The sequence below is a fragment of the Periplaneta americana genome, chromosome 15 (genome assembly GCF_040183065.1).
Source record: "Periplaneta americana isolate PAMFEO1 chromosome 15, P.americana_PAMFEO1_priV1, whole genome shotgun sequence".
Lineage (NCBI taxonomy): Eukaryota > Metazoa > Arthropoda > Insecta > Blattodea > Blattidae > Periplaneta > Periplaneta americana.
Window position 1 is genome coordinate 146033171 of NC_091131.1, and position 22956 is coordinate 146056126.

At 35.6% G+C, this 22956-nt stretch overlaps 1 pseudogene; it reads left to right on the forward strand.

Annotated features, from left to right (window-relative positions):
- The window catches only part of LOC138715746 (DNA-directed RNA polymerase I subunit RPA1-like), a 148165-nt pseudogene that overhangs the window by 93504 nt on the left and 31705 nt on the right, over positions 1-22956 (forward strand).

Consider the following 22956-nt stretch of genomic DNA (forward strand, 5'->3'; position numbering starts at 1 on the left):
GGTCTTTTTCTACTCCAGCTACTCTTGTAATTTTATACTATACATTAATCAGATCGAAACTCGAATATGCATCTGTTGTCTGAAATTCTATTACTTCTACTGATTTGGTTAAACTGGAAATCATTCAAAGAATTTTTTATGTCCCTACTTGCTTTCAGGTTTTTATCAAATTCATCTATTTTCAATTATGAGCGTACTTGTAAATATTTTAAGTTTTCTAGCCTTTATGTTAGACATCTTGAATTTGACTATTTATTCTTTTCTGAGGCTGTAAAGGGTGATATTGATTGTGAATCCTTCATAAGCAATATCTACCTTCGGGCCCCTTCGAATGGTTTAAGATTTCAAAAAATTGTTTTTACCTATAAGCCGGAATCTCTCCAGTTGTCAGATGTATGAAAGCTGCCAATTTATATTACATTAATTCGGATCCGTTTAATGTGTAGCTTGCTGTTTGGTTATTTTTATATTGAGTATACACATCAAAATCACACTCATTTCAGTTTCATTCGTTTGTGTTGTTTTTTAGCTATTCTGTATCATGTATTTTGCAGTTGTCTATTAATTTTGTCATTATTGGTTATTTTATTTGTCTCTAATTTTAATAATTATTTTTATGCACTGTTTATGTAATTCCTTGTGCATTGTAAATCTTGTGCTAACTTTTATCTTGTGCTAAACTGTTGTTGGCTCTAGGCTGTTGTACAGCACAATAAATATTAGTAAATAAATTATTATTATTATTATTATTATTATTATTATTATTATTATTATTATTATTATTATTATTATTATTATTATTATTATTTATAAATTACACTTGTGAGGAAGTTAAACGCAGAATAAATATGGGAAATGCATGCTATTATTCTGTTGAGAAGATTTTGTCGTCCAGCCTACTTTAAAAAATATTGAAAGTTAGAATTTATAAAACAGTTATATTACAGTCGTTCCATATGGTTGTGAAACTTGAACTCTCATTTCGAGAGAGGAGCAGAGGTTAAGAGTGTTCGAGAATAAGGTGTTTAGGAAAATATTTGGGGGTAAGAGGGTTGAAGTTACAGGAGAATGGAGAAAATTACATAACACAGAACTGTACTCATTGTCTTCTTCACCTAACATAATTAGGAACATTAAATCCAGACATTTGAGATGGACAGGACATGTAGCACGTATGGGTGAATCCAGAAATTCATATAGAGTGTTAGTTGAAAGACCTGAGGGAAAAAGACCTTTGGGGAGGCCAAGCCGTAAATGGAAGGATAATATTAAAATGGATTTGAGGAGGTGAGATATGATGGTAAAGATCGGATTAATCTTGCTCAAGATAGGGACCGATGGCGGTCTTATGTGAGGGCGGCAATGAACCTCTGTGTTCTCTAAAAGCCATTTGTAAGTAAGTTATTTTAAATATACAATCTTTCTGCATAAGGAGTCTACAAATACAGATGGTTTTTCTATTTCAGCCCATCGGAGAGCCATCCACTCAAATGACTCTGAACACATTTCACTTTGCTGGTCGTGGTGAGATGAATGTGACATTGGGTATACCTCAATTGCGAGACAGCATCACATAATATGAAGACTCCAAATATGGACATACCATTCCTTCCTGACATACGTAAACTAGAGAAAAAAGCAAATAATTTGAAATTGAAATTGTGTAGAGTTACAATGTCTGACGTATTGCAGTACATTGATGTAAAGGACAAAATTGAACTTTTTCCTGAAAGGTAAGAAGTGAAAATGTATATAACATTTATGCTGAACAAATTACTGTATGTGAAAATTAAAGCTGTTTTCAATTTTTTTGCATAGTACTTTCTTTCACCAAGTACGCAATGTTTATAAAATACTACGTACAAATGTATGACCACGTTTTTAGAGATATCAGCAAATACGTTAGAAACATTGATTAATAATTTATTTTGGTATTCTCGTTAGTCTGTAATCGTTGTAAACTTCTTCACCAATTTATGATTATACTTATTCTCAAGGTATCAGATAGACTCTCAGTAATCATCTGATAAAACTTTGCGTTTACTTGTGTTATAACCTCTCTCTATCAAGTCTATAAATACAGGTTCGAAACTTACTGTTTTCCGTTAGAAATCTGGCACTGGTTCTTATTAAATTACTACTTGGCTTTATTTCCATGCTTCTGTGTATTCAGAGCTTTCAGATGATTAAGATTTGGTTGAACTGTGTTTCATAAATGCTGATGTTGCATTTCTTTGAGCATCTGTAATGTGAAGGCATTTTAAACGGGATAATTCTATTACTGTGTGTCCCATTTTTATTCTTGCTCCAGATGTTTGAATTTTACATGGACTATGTAAATATAAGTGTTTGGGATTTTCTTAGGAGTTTTAATATGATGTTTTTTTTTCAAAAATAGGATTTTGTCATTGAGAGAAAAGTCTTAAAGGAGTACTGAACTCAAAAACACATTGAGGGATGATATATTCTAAACAACATGCAATGAAGCAAACTAGACCTTTCTACGATTAATGGTTTCCAAGCAACATACTTCTGAACGTGGACATTGGCAATGCGTGTGACATCATACTGCTATGCAAGTCCATTGTTGCTTTAGTTACATTACATTCACTATAATTCATGTCCAATACCGTTCTTCTTTCCATAACAAAGCGTTACGCAGCTGTGAACTTGTACAACGCAAACCACGGTTGCAGTTGTGACTAACAAGAAAGACAGACTATGATGTGATGTCACATTCTTAATCATAACTATGGACCTCAAATTTCTTGAATAAAATCCCTTAAATTTCTTGAGTGACAAAGGTAAAAATTCTTGAGTAAAATAATTAAATTCTTGGGTGAAAAAGGAAAATTCTTGAGTTCTGTGATCATCTATACTTGAATAAACAGCTCAATATGGCACCAGGTACTGTTTACAGTTTTATTAGTATGCGAGGGAAAATAGAAATAGTAGCTTCGCGCACAACTTGCTTATTGCAGAAACTGCACAGCATTATATTATCTCCAAACTTGTTCATTCCATCTTGGGAGAATTGTTTGTTCCGTTTATCTAACCTGAGTTTCGGCAGCATAATGAATAATATATAAATCAGTTTTTATTTTCACTCAATCACTTATCATGTTAAGATGGCAGAAATGAATTCTGTTACATCAGGATACAATATTAATATAAGTCACGAATATTTTCGACTTACTTTCAAGTCATCTTCAGGTGATAGTTTACTAACAAACAAACATTTGAACATGGTGAAAAATATTATTTAAACACATCTGTAAAACACTAATAAATAGTCTAACCATGATACTTTTTCTTAAAGTGGTTAAATGGCGTACATGGTATTAAATTAACTTTCAGATACAAAGCCTTCCAGTGGATATAATTATAATTTATGCAATATATTAAAAAGCAGGCTCCCCTCTAGCTGAGTTGGCAATAATAAAATAACTTCAGATAGGATGTTTACTGTTTCTTAAGATATTAATCATTTGTCTTCGAATGTAGGCTTTCATGGCAGCCATAAATGAGGTGAGTGTTTTCCAAGCTAAGAAGCAATGATCTACTTCGTAGAGGTGCAGACAGTTATTATATGCAACTTAATTTCGTAAAATTTTCTGTGGCCAGTCTTTTCGCATACACATGTATGAAAATAATTCCATAGTGGTGCATTGCGAGCGCGTGCTGCATCCAGAAAATAAATTGTTACAAATGTATGTATGCATATCCCACACTTTTGATGCTCTAGTTACAGATAATACATCAGGGAATAGGTTTGTATTTTTTTTTAACTATGCTATTTAATGTAATCGTTTTAATTTGAAAGAAAAGTAATTTAAAAATTAGGCCAAATTGTGTAAAGTAGTAAAAAGTATTGCATTTAATATTTCAAATGCACTGAACCCAAAATCTCAACTATATATAGACTCAAAAGTACTAAGCGATCTTATTACAGTGCACACATACTTCGCATAGTTTCAGATAGTCATAACTACACAAATAATAAATAACTGTGGAAATAAACAATATGGATCTCTTTATTTGATGCCTGGAATTCATAAAAAAAAATTCGCCCATTTATGAAAAGATCATACTTTGTCAGTTTGCGATTTGATGTGGAATGACTCTTAAATAAAAATTCAGTGGTTTGAGGTAAGGAGGAATAGACCAAAATGTTGGTCCCCATGATCTTTTCATTTCTTAGAGAATCACTGACCTAGAATCGTTCCAGCAGCAAAAGAAAAAAAAATGAGGCAGTGCCCACCATGCATGAAAACCCAGTTCTTACACCTGCTACTGGTGAATTAATTTGACTAAATTTCTGAAACTGAACTGTCAAGAGAATGAATAAAGTATTGTAATTTGTTCATTTTCTTATTTCAGGAACCAAGTATATATGATACATATGCAGTTTCTTCCACGTGAAGTATACAAGTCCAAATTTTCTGTGAAACCATCAGAAATTCTGAAGCATGTCGAGAAAAAGTTTCTGAAGGAGATCTTCTGTGCCATGAAGAAAATATTGAAAATAAAAGCTACATTGTAAGCACTAATTTAATTTATTTTTATACTCGTTCACTTAGATCTTTTATTTCCTGCTTCAGATTTTTCTGTATTTTTTACCAAATATTTTCACTCGGTAAAAAAAGAAAGAGAATTCAATATCCTATACAATGGCCAACAACTTCCTAGGTCTTATGAATCCAAATATCTTGGAGTTATTTTCGATAGTAAGTTAATATGGAGGAACCATTTGAAATACATTTCTGAAAAAGCTCGTAAAAGATTCTCCCTTTTAAAAAGACTAGCAGGAAAGAAATGGGGATGCTCTAGGAATACTTTGAACACCACATACAAAATGTTTATACAGCCAGTGCTGACATACTGCGGAGAAATTTTAATTACTTCACCTTTCATAAACGACATAGAATATGTTCAAAACCAAGCTCTCAGACTCATTACTGGTGGAATCAAAACAATGCCAATAAATTCTATGAGATTCCTCACTAATATTAACAGCATCAAAATGACAATAGAAGAAAAAGCACTGATTCAATATGAAAAATTTATCAGATTACCAGGTAACAATTGGCATTCATACAGTCCTCTTTGTAGATTGAAAACTCAAAAAAGTTTCATATCCATTGTTCGAGAATTAAAACAGAAAATCAATATCCCAAATTTAAAAGAAAACTTACAAATTAAACCAAACCCTTTAACTCTATTAAATATAGAATATAATCTAAATTTAACAGAAGAAATACTGAAATCAGATGTAAACACTGAAATACTGAAACAATTGTCTTTAGAGACAATTAATATTAGGTACCCTCCACAAAACTGGCTTCATTTATACACCGACGGATCCTTGATCTCCAGAGAACAAGGTGCTGGTGCAGGTGTTACGTGCTGTCTCTTTCACTTTATAGATCTCTTGGATATGGAACAACAAGTTTTGATGGTGAAATCATTGCAATAAGTGAATGTCTCAGGAATCTTCTATGCCACATCAATAAACTTAAGAATGCAGTTATATTGTCAGACTCCAAAGCAGCTATTCTATCAATCGTCTCTAAACACACACCTTCATCTCAAACAGCAGAAATAACTAAAATGCTCTCTCAATTAATATCACTCAATAAAAGAATTGTATTCCAATGGATACCATCCCATTGTGGAATCCTGGGAAATGAGAATGCGGATGCTTTAGCAAAGAAGGGCAGCACTGCTACTTACAGACCTGTTACTAAATCTACGTATTACTCTGTGAAGAGATTTATTAAATTTACATACTTAGACTTCAACAAACAAAATTTGCTAACTCAATCCCAAGGGAAAAAATGGAACTCTCTGCATCAAAATCCACAGTTAATTCCCGATTTACAACGAAAATCGTCTGTAGCTGCATTTAGATTGGCAACAGGCCATGATTGTTTGGCCAAACACCTGCATAGAATTGGAATATATCAGTCCCCTAACTGCCCATTGTGCAACTCAAACCAAGAAATGGATTCGGAACACCTCAAAATCTGTGCTTCAGTGGCTGGTCATGATAATATCTTTGAAAAATATTGGAGTGCAAGAGGCCAAATGACTTTATTGTCAAACGCCTGGCATTAGAAAACAACAACAACAACTTTTGTGCATTTGGCATGAGTCACTACGTACTAGTGGACTGGTGAATGTTCACTGTATCATCATTTCTGATGATGGATTGAAGTATGCAGTATTTAAGAAGTAAATTAGAGCTGTCATGTCAGCTGTTAATCTTATAAAATAAATATTATGATGATGTACCGAAGTACATGTGATATTTCCTGCAGGAATTCTGCATACCACGTGATGAAGGCTGGGTAGGCACCAGGACTTGAACTCGAGTTTTCAGCTCTACATGCTGATGCTTTATCCACTGAGCCACACCGGATTCCAGTTCCGGTGTCAGATTGAATCCCCTCAATTTAAGTTCTTCCTCCCAGTTTTCCCTTTGGTGGCCTGCCCTCATGTACTGTGTCACAGAGTATGTGACAGTGGCACAATGTCCAACGCACTATGTACAGAGGTGCACTCATTACGAGTGACCAAGTGGCCGGGAAAATGTATGCTATTGTTGCCAAAGTGCAAATAGCAGTTAGCAAAGCTTTCTCGTTTTCCATGGTCGTCCATCATGCGAGTAGAATGAAACTAGAAATGTGTTCGAGGCTTGTGCGTCCTACTCAGGTGGTTCGTATCATGTGCAGCGCTTGCACAATTTACTCCGCGCATTACATGCAGCGCCACTGTACTGCTGTTGCGTGCCCATGTATATGCGGCCTAGTGAGCATTGAGTCAGAAGCTAAGGACTGTTAATTCTTAACCGATGTTGATGCACCCAACCATAAGTATTATATGTACACTTGTTGTTGTTGTTATTATTATTATTATTATTATTATTATTATTATTATTATTATTATTATTATTATTATTATTATTATTATTATTCATCCAAAGGAAATTCATATCCTTATGTTGATTCAGATTTCTGCCCATTAACTCTGGGTATAGCTATGAGATAATTTGCATTTACCTTAATTGTCGAAGCCTATATGCTAGATGCCATGAGCTCGATTATCTATTCTGCAAGGTCCTCAAAGATGATATATCCTGTAACTCCTTAAAAAACGTTATCTTACGTATTCTGCAAAAGATATGAGAGCTTACAAACTTTTCTATAATAGAAATTCAAAATTTCTTTCACCAGTCTCCAGATGCATTAAAAATACCAACATGCATGGCTGCGAATTTGATCCTTTCACTGTATGGACTTAGTTTGTTCCTGACAATTACATAATCTTTTATTTATTCTTGTAAACAATTGTCTTCAATTTTTTATTGTAATTTTTCTGTTTTTTTTTTATGCTACATTATATCACTGATTAGCGACTCATTTTTTGTTTGGCATTGTTTTACTTGTATCTATTAATTAACAATATAATATTAATCCAATGTATAAATTTTTTTATTATTGTCATCATTGTAAATATTGTTTTCAATTTATTCTGTATTATTGCATTATTATCGTCTCAGTTGTGATAGATTATCATTGGCCAACTGCTGATGACTAACACATTAATATTAATAATGAATAAATAAATAAGGAAATAAATTTATTATTATTATTATTATTATTATTATTATTATTATTATTATTATTATTATTATTATTATTATTATTATTATTATTATTATTATTATTATTATTATTATTATTATTATTTTAGAATTGAAAGTGCAGCTGAAACAGCAGAAAAGTCCTTTAAGAATGAAGATGACGAAACTGAAATAAAATTGGAAGATGAAGTGGACCCTGACTTTACGAGGAAAATTAAGAATGCTGGAATAGGAGAAGAGCATGAAAGTTCTGACGAAGATGAAGGGGTAAGACACAAACAGTTTTGTACATGGAAAAAGTACAGTATAAATCAATTTCAGTGAGAGTTGTAAATGTTGACATTACATATTATCACACTGATAAACTTCACAGTTGTCTAAATTAGGGGCAATGAGTACTGGTAATATTTAATTATGTAATCTCTCACATTTCACTTCTTTATCAGCTGTGGTGACTGAATGGCCACCCTGCTTGCCATTAAATCAGAGTCCTGTGTGTTCAATCTCAGTCCAGAGCATTTCATTTTAAAGATGATGATAAAATCCTTTTAAATGGCTTCAAAAGAAAAATAAATGTGGAATCCTTTGTCACACGTTTAGGGCCCTGTCTCTAAATCAAACGGCTTCATACAAATTATTTCCACATGTTCTTTGCAAGTTATTAGGGATAATGAATTTTAGTGTATAGATGCACACCTCAGAAATTTAATTTTTATACTGCTATAGAAATAGGATCCAGGAAGTTCTTCACTGATGATGTGGGGTTATAGCTACTAACATTTTTCGTGTGCTTGAAAGGTTATATGTTAATGATAGAGCCCAAATTTATATGCAATATTCTGATATACAAGATCTATTCCAAAAGTATTTTTGACTCTTGGCTGGGAAAAATACAATTATTACTCACCAGAAGGTCTGAAACCACGAACATCTTTCAATGCACTCTTCCCCTTGGGACTGCCCACATTTCTTCCACTAGTCCTGCCACGTTGGAAGCATTTCTGGAAGGCTTCTTTGGAAATACAGTAGAATTGAGTCATTGTGTTACAAATGATGTCTTATTGTGATTTAAACTGAGTCCCTTCCAACAGCATTTTCAGCTTGAGGAACTGCCAAAAACGAGAGGGAGTCGTGACGGGAGAATAGAGAACCTGACGAACCTGAGGAATGTTATATTTGGTCAAGAAAGCCTGAATCAGTCGCGAATAATGGGTGGGTGCTTTCAAGTTTTTGCTGGTCATTTGCCTGCACAGCATCACGAATGCGATCGAAAACTTACAGATAGTATTCTTTGGTAATGATTTGGCCTTGTGAAGCATATTCGTAATGCACCACCATAGGAGTCAAAGAAAAGGGTCAACATGAGTTTCACTTTGCTGCGCATCTGCCATACTTTTTTAGTCCTCGGTTATGATAAAAGTTTTTACTGCGATGACTGTACCTTCGTTTTTGCTTTGTACATTGAAGAACGTAGTCTTCTCCTTGGGACTGCACACTCTTCTCCCAGTGGTCCTGCCACTGGAAGTCATTGTTGTCTGCGCATTCCAGCTAGTCCTGCAGAGTTGCTTCTGCTCCATACTCCATCATGATCAGCTTCAGTACGAATTTCGTGGACATTCTGCATGGCCAAATCCTCTTTAAAAATGGAATGTACCAAACTACCTTGTCCACAAGTTCTTGGACTGTAATATAATGTTCCTGCATGACCAGTGTCCACTTTTGGTCAATCATCTTGCCATTTCGGCTTGTTGAGGGCCTACAGAAACATGATTCGCTCTCCACCAATGAGTGGCCATGTTTGAAATGGTTGTACCACTCCTATATTTGTATGATGCCCATAGCATTGTCACCGAAAGCCTATTGAATCTTTTGATTCGCAAAATTTGTTGCATTACTCCTGTTCAAGTCATTCTGTCACTTTGCACAAGTGAAAATCTGATGGGCATGCACTTACTCGCAGGTTGACTGCCAGCAACTGACACACTCTGCAGACAGAAAAAACTCAATGCATGCACATGAAGGTGCCCTACACCACACCTGAGATTACTACCTGTGTGTGCTTCATTTATTTCCACGGGAGAAAAAATAAAGTCAGATTATTTCAAGAGCACAGGGGGGAAAAGATGAGGGTTTATACAACTTTATGTTGAGAAAAACAAACTTTTAACTTTGAAGTCTCATAATTACTAATTAACTTGACTGTATACACAGTAAATTATAACGTTTTAAATTTTACTTAATGTTATTTGTGTACAAGTATCTCATTAATTACATAATGAGAGAATATAATAATATGCAAATGTCGTAACTTACATTGGAAAAAGATGAATGTTATAAGGAAACACTATGATCACTTTCATAATACTGAAAGTTTAACAAAATTAAACTACTGTCACTAATAAAGCAAATAGATCTACTTATAATGAGAACTGGATCTCATATTGTTTCACTTAGGCATCACAAACAAATCGAGCTTTTTGAGAAAAAATTTTTGAAATGCTGCAGGTAATTATATTTTGGTTTACATAGGTGTGAGGCTATAATAAACTGTCCTGAAGATGATGTAGGAATTTTGGCTACAGCTTCAGTTCTCAGTCCGAAGTACTTATATCATTCAGGGATGATTTTCAACTATAATAATTTCTTTTACAGGTCTTATTAGCAAATGGGCATTTATTAAGATATTTTGGAGGCAAAAATATATGTCGAAGGTTTCAAAATAAGACGATTATCATGTGGTATCACTTCAAATGCATCAGACTTAACTGTAGCATTTCGCACAACTGTATTTCACTCATATGGCAATTCCACTATCGTCTTCAGACTGATTAGTCACATGTTGCGATCACACTCTAAGGTATTATGAGTGTCTCTGGATTGAAAACACAACAGTAATCTTTTTCAGTCTTTTTACTTTATTCACAATGTAGTGGAGCATCAGTATAATGTTTGTTCTGCCCAAGCATAGTCAGCTCCTCAACCTCATGGCCCAAATGATTCATTGAAGTCCCACAGCATTGTTAACACTTCCTTCTTTAACATTTGTATTTAGCTTAATGCATTGTTCTCTGCCAGATTCTCTAGTTTTGTTTATTTCATTAGTCTTCTTCTCAATTGTTTTTATATTAACATCCTTCATTCCCCTTCCTTTTCCTTGTTAATTTTGGGATTAAACCTTCAAAAACTGTTCACTTAATAAGCCAAGAGAACACCTGCTGTTCACAGTAGTAAGTCAACAAAGTGATATAAAATGCACGGCTACATTATTATCCACAGCTTGAAACAGGGAACGGATTACTACTTGTAGCTGGATGGACTATTACAAGTGACTAAATAATTCGGGAAAAATAATTTTATTAGATTGATTACTGTTTAAAAATAACCTAATACAGTAAAATTAGTTGTATTGGCAAACTTGCAAACAGAGGTTAAGGATTGCCAACATAAACAGTATAAACAGCATATTGTGCACTCTCATTTTTTTTTTCCTTCATCCTTTTTTGCAGTGTACAGGTTTTTCAAAACATGGCTGTAAAATTGTTTCCTCATCTCTCTTTTGTTTTTTTTTAAGCCTATTCCTCTCATCTTTTTTCCCCGGTGCTCTTTATTTCTAATTCTTAATAGATTTTGTATGTGAAAAGTGAGATTCTTGAAAAAATTACTCTTTTTCTTCTCATCGATTTGATTCTAAATGCTGGGTAACTTTCGGTGCTGGACCTCGGACTCATTTCACCGGATTATCACCTTCATCTCATTCAGACGCTAAATAACCTAAGCTGTTGATAAAGCGTCGTAAAATAACCTACTAAAATAAAAATTGATTCTAAATGTTTATTTCTATAGAAAGAATACACTGCTTAAAACTATTAGGAGAACAGTATGAGTTTCTTAAATATTTTTGTACTGACAAGAGTAAAGATACGAAAATTGATAATAACATTACTTAAGAATGTATTTAACATCATGCAAATAAAAATAAATTAATAATAATGAATTTTAATGCCACTAATTAAATTTACAATAAAATTCGTCCAAGTAAATATTTAAATCTTGGCATAACTCATCAAACCTGAAGATCAAATAGAAGGTTCTAGTATCATGTATGGCATCCACGACTTTCGATGACATATCTTTGGCATCTTTGTGGCATATTCCGAATGAGTTCTTGTACTTCATCTTGGGGAATTTTCTCCCATTCCTCCTCCAGAGCATCCACAAGTTCGTGCAGGATTTGTGGAGAGTGGACTCTCGTCTGATTTTCCTGCCCAGCAGTTCCCAAAATGTTCAGAACAGGACTACTGCAGGCAAGTCCATAATCTCAATTTCGTTCAACCTTAGGAAGTTCGTCTCAGTCACAGAATGTGCCCCGGTATTATCACAAACAAGCACGAATCCAGGACCTCCTATAGCAGCAAATACTACATGGTCTTCTACAGGGTGGGCAAGAAGTAACTAGATGTTAAAAGAGGCATATAAAATTTACATTTACAACGCAAATTTATTGAAACTAATTTTATGTGTACATTATTAAATGGGAATACAGATGCATACCTCAAAATTCAATGTAGGCACCTGTAGCTCCGACCAATTTCCTCAAACAGCCAGGAGTGGAATCCACAGTCTTCTGGAGGAAGTTGCGTGAAACATTAGTGACGCCCCGAATCTTTGCTTGCAATTCTTTCAGAGTGCGAGGTTTCGTCCATTACACTTCATCGTTTGCCTGGCCCCATAAAAAAAGTCACAGGTTGTCAGGTCAGGGTTTCTTGCAGGCCGTTCATGAGATCCACATCGCCCCAGCCAACATCCCGGAAACTTCTCATCCACCACATATGCACGACATTTGCAAAGTGAGGTGGTGCGCTGTCCTGCATAATGTCATTCAAGGAAAATCGATTGGAAGGCACTGGCCATCAGACCCTCTCGCACTGCTCGTGACGTCATCTACCGTCAAGACTGGGCCTTTAACATCCCTCATACTATGAAAAGCAATGCACCGAAGATGCAGGCTTCGAGACTTCGGACCCGATAGAGCAGTTCAATGGGAAATCCGCATAACGGCGTAGTGAGTATAGTGGTAAAGCGTACAGTGGGTGGGGGTACTGTAGAATGCATGCCAACAAAGACGCAAAGGAAAACGCTCTGGATTTGAAGGTTCTGACGAATAATTTGGTTTTCATATAAATCTGTTTTCAAACTGTGTCTGAAACTATTACACGGTTAGAAAAGTCAGAGCAAGAGATGCCGGAAGCCCTGAAATTAGTTAAGGAAATGACACAGAGAATTAATGAGACACCAAGTACACTGGTTACTGACCGTGTAAAATAGAAGTGGAAATCAATTTTATGTAAAAATAACGGATATGGATCACTGTGTAATATAAACAGCAAATTAGTGGACATATAGTCACCTGAGAATAAAGGACTGTCTCTTAGAGACTGCAATGATGTTTAGAACGCATCTTTTCACAGTACAAACTGTGTTTGGCAGATAACCGAAAAATATTTACATTTGAGACACTGAAAATGTATCTTGTAGTACATTGCAATTCGGTACTGTAACTGTAGTTCCTAAAGACGACCAATAGGATAAATGAATAAATTAAAATTGCTACATGTTTATTTCCACCATTAACACTGTGTATAATAATTAAACACAAATGCTTATAAAAGAGGAGAATAAATGCTTTTCACATTCTTTTGACATTGCCATTGTGTAATGTATATTTGCTTTCAGAATGTACATATGTGTGTGTTTCCCCATACTACTGTACTCTACTCTAAATAGCAACCTCAACACATCTCTACCTTTTACTACCTGCAGCGAGTCAACAACCTATAGTACATGGACAGTAAACTTATTGTATCGGGTCCAAAGTCTCGAAGCCTGTTTATGATACTCATAGAAAGACCATTGTGATCCCAAAAATTTTTCAGTTATTGTGGGCTCTTTAGACATTGTTAAAACACTTATGTGAGGATATGAAAATAATACAGAATGATTCTCTAAGAAGAATATTATATTATTGTGCTCACATTACATAGTTAACGATTTTCTTAATTTTCTTCGCTGTTTTATGGCTAGTTGTAGACGAATTACTTTTCTGCCCTTGTCGATGTTTGTTGAGAGCTTTCATGATGGTCTAGTTGTGGACTATCATTCTATAACGAATGGATCTGTAGGCCAATAGAGATCTTTCCGTTCAGTATATTAGCAAATGTTTGTGCTAGGTTTTTGAACTTGTATGGCGAAACCTGGGCTCATCAGAGAAGAACACGAACCGCCACCAATTGATATTTCAATCTGCATGATACCAAGCAAACATACAGTATGTCTTGCTGCTCTTCTTATCGTATATTGTGTTCTCGTAATCTGTTTCTTACATTTGATCTGAAACACAAACTCCAGAAGCCATGTGAAAATCATTCAATAGGTTCCTGGTCGTACTTACACGACGTTGTAGAGCATAAGTCTTGCAGATGGCTGGTTTTACGCTTATGGCCATTGGCCAGCTCTCCTATAACACTATCTTGTCTCTGTATCTTTTCCAGAGTCTGGACACCACAGATAGATAAACACCAAACTCTCTACTTACTTGTCACTTGTTGTATTAAAAGAATTACGTGGTAGACATCCAACTCATTTAAATTGATCATTTTGTCAGTAGTTTGAACCACTGTCTGCTGGATCTCATCCTGTGGCTGCTTACACTGTCTGCTCAATCAATGCTTACGTGCGAGTAGCCACTAGGTGGCAGGTAGTGCATACCATTATTGGGATAATGTTAATATCTGCTACCTAGTGGCAAAATAACTTTGATTGAGCAGGCATTTACGCATCCATAGGATTCGATCCAGCAGGCAGTGGTTTGAACAAACAAAGCAACTATCACCATTCGTTGCCATAGTAATACCAGAAAACTGACTAATGGAAAGTTTGTCATTACCTTATTAATCATAGACTTCTCAATATTTGTTACTTCAGTTATTTCTCTGAATTTGGGAAAAGAATCTTTCGAGTGCTCGTACATGAGTAAATTCTATGTTTCAATTTGTAAACTTTTTAATTTTCAGTACCACAACTTCAAAAGACAATAAATTGAACACATTATTACAAGTGTTTCTCTAAATTTTTTGACCAGGTTGCACTCTTTCTGTCCCAACAATACATTCCGTACTTTACTGATATGTTCGCCTTTTAAATAGCTCAGATTTATTTGATATAGAAATTGTATTTTGTGGTAATAATTATAAAAAAAATCGTAACAATTTCAGTACATGAACTTACATAAATATGGCACCTCTACTCTTTTGAATGTTTGTATTGTTATACAGTTAATGTAAAAAGTCGCCATACACTTATTAAAATAGCACAAATATGTCGTAAAGAAGCGTTTTGTAACCTCAGTATGCTAATTTATAATAAATATTGTAAATTTATTTCCACTCAACAATAGGATTTTATTCTTCCAACAATAATTCCTTTCTACAATTCGCCTTAAACGCTCTCGTCAACAATTGGATTTTCACTCAACACAGTATTCGTTATAGCACTTCACTGACGGCAATGACAATTTACTTGGACTATTACGAACAACAATGAACTGTTAATCTTAACTAATATTTACAAAGCACTATTTACAAATCAGAACTATCAGTTCTCAGTTCACAGTTCTTCTGGCTCAGTCATTCGAGTTCACAGTATCTCGAACCACAGACCTTCAGAGACAGTTCACTGTACTCGAACTCAGGTCCCTCCAACTGCGGACCACTGCACTCGAACTCAGGTCCCTCCAACTGCGGTCCACTGCACTCGAACTCAGGCCTTCTGATGCTGACGCAGTTGCGGACGCACACTCGAGTCGAACTCCGGTACACAAGACTGGCTTGCTTGCTCTGGCTTTCTCACTTACTGGCTGACTAATCAACTGAAAACTGAAAACTACTGTCGTTCCTTTGCATCCGTAATTTATAACCACAGCGACGTAGCCTCGAAAGTTCCACGCATCTCTAGAGATGGCACTCCAGAAAAATCCAGAGCCCTCTCCTCTTTACCAGCACCAGATGCGCGCGCACTCTCTCTCTCCACTCTCTCGCCGCGTAGGCCCTTTCCCCTTACTTCTCTCCGCCGCGCGCCATCCCCGCGCGATCTGCTTTCTTGCGGGACGCTGGTCGTGAGTTCGAATCTCACGTCATTGTCACAATATAATATGTTGAAGGATAGATACAAATATAATAGAACATACAAAAAAATAAAGAAAAATAATTTTATTTCGAATTCCATAAAAAAAATAGAAACGTAAAGAAACATTTCAAATCAATGTGTAAAAAGTCTTTATACACAACTAAGTATTCCTCTGAAACAGCTGAACCTCTGCTACAGGTAGGGGTAGGGATAGTGTCTGTTCAGTTCGTGGTAAGCGCAGATACACCTGTGTACCGATGCAGGCCGCAATTGTGTACCATGTTGAAGTAATACAACAATATGAATTGAAAACGATGTGAAATGACTGACGAGGAGAGAAGAATTATCATTAATTTGCATAATAAATGTAAGTTTCTCTCCGAAATATAAAAAATTGTAGGAAGGCATAGAGCAACCTTCAGCCTATAATTGACAGAGCTGGTAAGTCCAAAAAAAAAAAAAAAAAATCGAAGGGGATCAGGCCATCCAACAAAAGTGAGTAAACGAGCTGAATCACTGATACTCAGAAACATAAGAATAAATCCACATATCAGTGCTCCGAAAATAGCTAGTGAGTTAAGTAATGAAATTCACATAAATGTCAGTCCTTCAACAGTAAGAAACTGCCTATGACGAAATAATAATTTTCATGATAGAGTAGCATGTAGAAAATGTTATGTCAATGAAAGAAATAGAAAAAAGAGGTCCTTGTTTGCTAAAATGCATGTAAACATGACAAAGGAGTTTTGAGATAGTCATTATTTACCAACGAAACCAAGTTTAATGTATTTTCGTCGGATGGGAGGACAATGGTATAGATGGAAAAAAAAACACAGAGCTACAAAAAAAGAATCTGGAACCCACTGTTCTTGTTTGGGGGTGTATGAGCATTGCTGGTGTTACATCCTTGCATAATAACCAGATATAAATCCCATAGAGTATCTGTGGGCCCATCTCGACACTAAAGTCAGAGAAAGGCAACTGAAGAACAAACAGAATTGAAAGATGCCTTCTGGGAAGAATGGAATAAAATTCCTCCTTCCAAGATTAGAAGTTGGATGCTATTAATGTCAAGACGTCTCACAAGAGTTGTGGAAGCAAAAGAAAATCCCACCAAGTATTAATTTCTGTTAATTCTATGAAGAATGGGGCATTAATTTGTAATGGTATGAACACTTTTTGTTTGTTGTTTTTAGTTTGTTTTTACAGAAAACAATTATTCCCAAGTGATATAGTGTTAAAAGTTGTGTAATCAAGATGTATCAATATGTTTGCTGACAACATAAAGTCCACTATAGTCCACTGTAGTCTATTCAGTTGTTGTTTTTCACGAGATGTATAATTATTTTGTATTAAAAGAATTGGTCCTGATTTTAATCATGTGCATGTAAATATGTTAGTTATGTTATTAGGTGTATAGGAAAAAATTACTGTTGTTTATACTGTGTACCTCTATTTAGTTAAAATATTTTGGTGTGTGAAGATTTTGTACACTCACTTTATATAGCTAGTCTGCGATGTATGCAATGGAGGGGGAAAGGAACTGGCTATCCTACCCTATTATCTCCTAGCTTAGTTGCCTCATTTGTCCTCGGTAACATAGTTCCAGTCGAGGTCGATGGCATTTAAGTGTGTTTGAATGCGACAGGCTCATGTCAGTAGATTTACTGGCATGTAAAAGAACTCTGGAGGGACAAAATTCCGCCACACCAGCGACGCTGATATAACCTCTGCAGTTGCGAGCATCGTTAAATAAACCATAACCTTAAAAAAATTTAGTTGCCTCATTCGTATCACTTGTGAGGTTTGGACCTGTCTTTGGACAGTTGACAAAACGACGTGTACAGTATTATGCTTAGTTGTTATTCATTTTAACTACAACCTAACATACCACAGATGCAGTAGGGTTATTTGTAAATGTTGGATATTCAATAATAATGATAATGATAATAATAATAATAAAAGTGTGTACGAGTTTAAAATCAAACTTCATTAAATTGCATTGAAATTTAGCCACAGGCGTGGCTCAGTCGGTTAAGGCGCTTGCCTGCCGGTCTGAAGTTGTGTTCAGGCAAGGGTTCGATCCCCGCTTGGGCTGATTACCTGGTTGGGTTTTTTCCGAGGTTTTCCCCAACCGCAATGTGAATGCAAGGTAATCTATGGGGAATCCTCGGCCTCATCTCGCCAAATATCATCTCAATATCACCAATCTCATCGACGCTAAATAACCTAGTAGTTGATACAGCATCATTAAATAACCAATCAAAATAAAAAAATACATTGAAATATCATCAAAGAAAATCTCAGAAATATTTTCGTTACATAGGTGAACTGTAAGTCAAATCATTAATTTTAAGGGGGTGGGGGTGATTTAATCTTTCAGATATCTGAAGCAGAAAAAATGTTTTCAATAAAAATTTTAGTAGGGTGTTTTAGGAAAACTTTTGACTTAATTTCCAATATCCTCAGTCAATTTAAGAGAACATCGAATTCTGATAATAAATGATAGAACGGATTTTAGTTTTGTCCCTTAAATTTGTAGAAATTTGATCCAAACAAACAAATGTAAATTTTCATTCCTTAGAGCAATTTTAAATTGTACAGAACCGTGACAACGCTGTAAAAAATTCTGCAGTCAACAGACTTGTAGCTTGTATGTACATGATGGAGAAGAGAACAGGAAATGTAAATAATGTGTGATGGTGGTGGTGGTGGTGGTGGTATGGTAGTGGTGGTGGCGGTGGCGGTGGCGGTGGCAGTGGCAGTGGTGGTTTTTAAACGGAAAATTTAAATAGTATATCATCTGTATTTTTTCTTAGAACATTAAAGACAACCTATATGACAGTGACTTTCCACTCACCTATTCAAAAACGTCCAGTGAAGGGGTTGTTCATTGAAACACAACAGGCTATTGTGCATTCTGTCAGTGATTATAATGTTGCACGATGGCATAATTCATATGTTTAAAATTGCACGTTTCTCTGGAAGACTATCCAAAACACAGCAAAATGATACTTTACTTTTTTTGTTGCTCTTTACTAAGAAATATTCCACCAGAATTAATGATCTGACTTCCAGTTCACTCAATATACTGCAACAGAAGAAAAACAGAATTCATTGATATTATGTCTGTCCTATTATGATTGTATTATGCAGTGAAGAGCATTTATTGTGATCGGAAATAGATAGTGCTGAGCTATGGCTTGATTACCATGAGGTGCATGCCTGTATCAACAATATGAGGTCCACACCTGTGGAGTAACGGTCAGCGAGTCTGGCTGCGAAACCAGGTGGCCCGGGTTCGAATCCCGGTTGGGGCAAGTTACCTAGTTGAGGTTTTTTCTGGGGTTTTCCTTCAACCCAATACGAGCAAATGCTGGGTAACTTTCGGTGCAGGACCCCAGACTAATTTCACCAGCATTATCACTTTCATATCATTCAGACGCTAAATAACCTAGATGTAGATAAAGCATCGTAAAATGACCCAATAAAATTAAAAAAAAAAAAAAAAAACAATATGAGTTGTAGAATTTATACTTAGCTAGATCACATTCATTGCTCAAAATGGCGGTGCAATTGCTGCAATTCATTCACAATCTTGTATGAAGTCGTTATTCACTTTCACATATATACCCACTTTTCCAATCATAACTTGGTTCAGATGCCACAGCACTGAAAAACCTGCATTTTTCTTCAACACACTAGCTCACTATGTAATAATTTGACACAATTTGAGAAATTGTGAAATAGCTGTTAAAATTAAAGAGCAACAAAACTGTAATTCATGTTTCAGGAGTAAGGAAAATAATTTTAGGGGCATATTTTATTAGACCTTGTGTTTACTATCAAAACCATTTGCGTAAAGAAGGATCCAAGTTTTTTCAGCCATTCAACGCAAAAATTGATCGTTATAAATAAATGCTTTAAACTTACTTTTCCCACCTAATCACATATTTCAGGAATCTGATGTTACACCCTTTTTCCATAGAGTTCGTCAATTGAAAATGTTCATTGTTGGTAACAACAGATGCATATTGTCCATTTTATATCATGGAGTGCAGTTCGGTGGCTCCTTTGAACACTCACTTACGTACGTCTGACCATTCCAGCCTGTTCCCTCATCCCAACATTGCACAGTTGCCACAATCCTGGCAACCCTCAAAATAAGAAGATTCGTGGCTGGCATCCCCATCTGGACGCCATGTAATACCAAGAGCTGACTGCTCAATGACTGCTGTATTTTACTGCAGTTTATTATAATTTCATTATCCACATGTTTAACGAATACTATAGAATACACTCTCAATGATACTTTTGTGCTAACTGACGGGATTCTTGGGATTCGGAAAAGATGTGGCAACTCTGCCTCCACGTGGATTTGGCGGGTACCTGTCAATTCTTCTGAACAAGAGTTGTGATTGGTTACTGACAGGAGAAGACAAGATTTCCGTCACAGTAAGGAAGACATTTATTTATGACATCCAATTAGTAGGGAGCAGTAGAATGTCTGGCAGTAAAGTCCTTTCTATGAAAGTGCACTCCATGAAATAAAATGAACTATATATAGCAAAGGTGTGAGGTGCGTGCCCAATCCTCAGCAAGATGACAGGCTGCTCCTTGGATCTAGATAAATGCTCCTTTTTGTATATATGGTCGAAGGGATATAGTTATTATTATTGTTATCCAAATATTGAAACCCTATTTTACCTTTGGTATATTAGGGTTGTAGTTTGTTACATGTGAAATACAATATGTAGTGATAATACACAATTTTAAAGAATTAATAGTAGGTGTGAATCATAGTTACAGTATAAATATACTAATTAAGAGACAGTAAACAATACTAATACGTTATGCAATAATTACTTTCAGTTAAAACAAAATGAAATAAAATTAGAAATTATAATCGAAGGTGTAGAGAAATTGCAAGATTATTACATTAATTTGTGATCTTATACACAATTTTAAGCAATATTAATGAGATAATGCACATAATTGGCGTAGTTACAAATAAAATACCTATTATATAGTTGGTTTGCGATAGGAAAGAAAAAATAAAAACAAAATTACTTATGGTTACAAACTATATACCTGTCATCAAATACTCAACAATAGTAAAATCTATAATACAAACATAGTTATTGTTGTCATTACTATTATTATGTCCCAAAGATAGACACCTTGTTTTACATAGTGCATTAGGATTTTATAACATCATTAATTTATATACAATTAACAGCTACAGTCTTGCGTGGATGTGGTGTATAAACTCTGTGAATTGTTTGTAACAACATTTTTTTCTAAGAAAATGGTAAAGGGGTGTGGAGTAATTTAAATTGCAATCCGAGATATGATATCTTAAAAAGTGTCTTTTCCTTTCGAACACTGGACAGTGAAAAATCAAATGTTCAACAGTCTGATTCTCTTTGCATATGCACAGAGATTCTTCTGCACTTTTGATCCTAAATCTTTCGAAGTAGGAACCGAATTTTCCATGGCCGGTCATAAATTGGGTGTAAAAGAAGTCGGTTGAGAACTGACTGCAACATAGTCTGTCTTGTACATTGGGAAAGAATAATTTCTTGGTCACAGAGCCTTTAACACTAGAGTTCCAGTATGTATTCCACTTGAGTGTAGTTGTGTGCTTGATCTTCTGCTTGATGTACGAAATAGGACAGGTGGAATATTTATATTCTGAGTTGGTTGAGGCCGCTTGCTTCGCTAATGTATCCGCTCTTTCGTTTCCTTCAGTACCTGTGTGGCCGCGCACCCACATTAAGCAAATACGACCTTCAAATTTAAGTATTAGGGATCTAATTTCGACGGCTATAGAATGCAAGTTGTATTTATCGTCAATGGTTTGTAAGGCAGATTGAGAGTCGCTGTGAATACATGAGTCAATCCCGTTGGTAATGCTCCATTTCACTGCTTGCAAGATGGCAAAGAGTTCTGCTTGGAACACGGAGCACATGGGCGCCAGGCGGAACGTGGCAGAGTGGACTTCAGTAGTGTTGTAGTAGGTAACAAAAGCACAGCCCACCAAGGTGACGTCGTTCTCCTTTTGCAACCGAGAGCCGTCAGTATAGATGTTGTATTCATGTCGATCTGTACATGTATTTGATGCACGGTGAAAATCTTTCGGATGACCAGTTAATTGAAAATGTGATCTTTTTTCCACCTCAAGATATGATTCTTGTTCTATAAATATCCCGTTTCTTTTCACGTTAGAGATTTCAGCTTTAGCCATGGCATTTAAAAACAATGGTGGTATACCCGCGATCACTAGGGCTGCGTCTGTCGATGTGGTTCTGTAAGCCTTCGTGATTCGTAGAATGAATCCACGCTGGATTTGTATCAATTTATTTTGAACCCACTTTTTGTGAAGTATATTTTGAAATGCCGAGACACAGTATAATATCAATGGTTCGAAAGCGCCATGATATATTGTTCGCAATATATCAGGACTAAGACCCCAGGTTGGTCTGGTGGCCCTATGCAAAGCAGATTGAAACTGGTGTGATTTAGTGACTAGTGAATCAATATGTGCCTTAAAAGACATACGTTTGTCGAGAGTGACGCCTAAATACAAGAGTGTCTCTACTATGTCGATATCCTTCATGTCCATCTGTATGTGTGGTAGGTCGTAATTTCTTTTCCTTGTAATCAGCAAGGCTTTTGTCTTAAGAGGGTTGAACTGTAGTTTGTTGTCTTTTCCCCACTTGGATATGGAAGTCAGCGTTTCATTGGCTTTGTTTTCAATACAGTTTATATTGTCAGCTGTTATTAGGACGAGAGCGTCATCAGCATATGCTATTAATTGACAATCATTTGGCAGATCCATCTGTAGCAGGTCGTCATATAAGATATTCCAAAGCCCTGGACTACAGCAGGAACCCTGGGGACATCCTTTATTAACGTCTTTCATTAGAGTAGTAGTTCCTATCGTGAGTTGTACTTTGCGATTGCTAAAGTAATTTTTGACTAGGTTATATAGGTTTCTAGGACAACCTTTTTTCTTCAGTTGAGACATAATTTTAGGCCACCAAGCGTTGTCAAATGCCCCCGAAATGTCCAGTGATATGAGTAATCCGAACTGCCGACGTCTTAGAGTTTGATTTGCCCAGTTCACA